Below are 2,632 nucleotides of genomic sequence, written 5' to 3' on the forward strand. Positions count from 1 at the left end.
CGTTTATAAATACCTTCACACTGAAGAGTTTATCATAGATTAGTCGCTAAAGTTTAAATCTTATAAATCATGTCTTTGTCACAACAATTATTCATGTTTTTTTTGTCAATAAGCGAATTCATTTAAAAATTGTTTAAAAAACTTTAACATACATAAACAGAAAGCTGACGTAAGTAGTTTATGCTGTAGAGTGTGTAGAGTCCACCATCTTGCATGAATGTGTGTACTAGGGGTAAATATTATTTTAATTAAGCATGGACCTATACATTTTCAATAGGCGATGGAAATTGATCACAAATATGAGATTCTTTAATGACTATAATAATAATAATAATAATGCGTCAATTCAAAATTTATTACTGAGAAAATATGCATACTACTTCTATTTGTCCAGAGCTGAAAACTTTAGAATGGGATATCCTTAATCCCGATCTGTTAATTAATCTGCAGATTAATAACAAGAGGAGAACAATCAATATTTAATCTGGAGATTAAGAAACAGAGGAGATCAAGCATTGATCTCGATATCCACCATTCTAAAGTTTTCAGGTCAGAATGTTTATTCAAATGTAACTTTTTACTTCAAGTTTAAACTCTAAGTGATTACATATATGTTCATCCACTAAGCATTAAGACTATAATATCTTGTTTATAATTTACAATCATTGAAATCCGCGAAAATATCATAAAAATATATATAGAAATCGTACCAGGTTTTAGTTTCATTTAACTATGGCATTAATTAGGTTTCTTTCAATCACTCTATCGAATTATTCAGTCTATTTTTTTTCCTGTTTGCCTCCGAGCACAACTTTAGATAAGACTGACATAATAATCATCGATCTCGCTTATTATACCTAGTTGTTAATATTAAAAACTAATGCTTAAAATAGGGCAAAATCCTAAAAGGACAGGATTGGATAAAACAAAACATCCCATTCGACACTGCTTTGGTCGGCAGCTCCTGGCTTATCATTGCTAAAAACAGGCTCATCAAATAACAGTTAAAAAGACTCCGTTTCTCCTCCGAAATATTATATTATAGGTGTTCTACTATCTTCAAGTATACAAATCATTCTAATCAAGTAGAGATTACCCCACATACATTTGAAATAGGTTATGAAGCCTGAATATATAAGGATTCAAGATATTAAAAGATATCTTGTTTCTTGTATACATCTAGGGGTACAGTATATACTACACACTCAAGCTTGATTTCCTTTGTGTGTACTTCAGTCTCAATTCTAACTGCAGTTACCCCTTCCGTCCCCCAGACTACACACTGGGTTCACCCTATAATCCACCCACCCGCACCCTAGTTCAATACCATGACTCCTCAACGACCCCAAGTAGCCACGTTGGAAACGTAGTATACTAATACTATTTCTAAAAACGGGAAATAGATCTCATACAAAATTATTAGGAGAACTAGGACAGTGTCCTAGTATATTAAGGAGTAGGAGAATTAGATGTTGGGTCAGTATCCTAATAACAGAAGGAGTAGGAGAATTAGATGTTGGAGCAGTATCCTAGTATAAGAAGGAGTAGGATAATTAGATGTTGGGACAGTATAGTATAAGAAGGAGTAGGAGAATTAGATGTTGGGACAGTATCCTAGTATAAGAAGGAGTAGGATAATTAGATGTTGGGACAGTATAGTATAAGAAGGAGTAGGAGATTAGATGTTGGGACAGTATCCTAGTATAAGAAGGAGTAGGAGAATTAGATGTTGGACAGTATCCTAGTATAAGGAGTAGGATAATTAGATGTTGGGACGGCATCCTAGTATACGAAGGAGTGGGGAAACTAGAGGATGTAACAGTATCCTAGTATAGCAAGGAGTGGGGAAACTAGAGAATGGAATAGTATCCTAATATAACAGAGAGTAGGAGAACTAGAGGCTGGGAGAGTTAAATAGTGTAACAAGGTGTAGGAAAAAATAAGGTTTGGATAATATCCTAGTATAACAGGGAGTAGTAGAACTATAGGTTAGAACAGTATCATAGTATAACAGGGAGTAGTAGAACTATAAGTTAGAACAGTATCATAGTACATCAAGGATTAGGAAAACTTGAGGTTGAGCCACTATCTTATTATAACAGGGAGTAGGAGTACTAGGGGTTGGTTAGGCTACTCCTTGTTATAATAGTTTCCTATTATAACAAGGAAGTAGGAGAACCAGAGATTGGGACAGTATCCTAGTATAACAAGGAATACGGGATTCTTAAACCCTATAAGTACACTTATCACAGTAACCAAACCAATTTTTATACAATTTAATATATTTCTTATTCCAGTAAATTAATTTAACCCTATTTTTCCCAGTTTTAAATAAACGATACCTTTTATAAATACCTTCACACTGAAGAGTTTATTACGCGCTGCAAGATTGATAAATTATTAAGACCGGTTTGTTCCTAGCTTATACTATTACTTTACTGGAGAACGGAGTCGGAGAGTGTACACTACTAGTACTGAACCCGTCCGTCCAAAGTTCTATCAGCTGTTTACTATACTCCACGCATCACCTGCTCCAGGGGCGATACAAAAAACTTGGGGGGGGGGGGGGGGGTTCAGAGCCAGGGTCAGAACTAAAGATATATTTAAATTAACATCATTTCGATAAATTAAC

General features: G+C 34.6%; 1 protein-coding gene across 2 annotated transcripts in view; it reads right to left on the reverse strand.

Annotated features, from left to right (window-relative positions):
- The window catches only part of LOC111715606 (lysosome membrane protein 2), a 20,680-nt gene extending 18,260 nt beyond the window's left edge, over window positions 1-2,420 (reverse strand). Inside the window, exon 1 of one of the 2 annotated variants that reach the window (XM_023490959.1) lies at window positions 2,356-2,420. The gene's annotated coding sequence lies outside the window, so the exon portion shown is untranslated. Of the gene's footprint in view, window positions 1-2,342 lie in introns of both variants that reach the window. The other variant, XM_023490958.1, reaches the window with a different exon arrangement.
- Window positions 2,421-2,632: the final 212 nt, after the last annotated feature.

Source organism: Eurytemora carolleeae, unplaced genomic scaffold (assembly GCF_000591075.1).
Source record: "Eurytemora carolleeae unplaced genomic scaffold, Eaff_2.0 scaffold1733, whole genome shotgun sequence".
NCBI lineage: Eukaryota > Metazoa > Arthropoda > Copepoda > Calanoida > Temoridae > Eurytemora > Eurytemora carolleeae.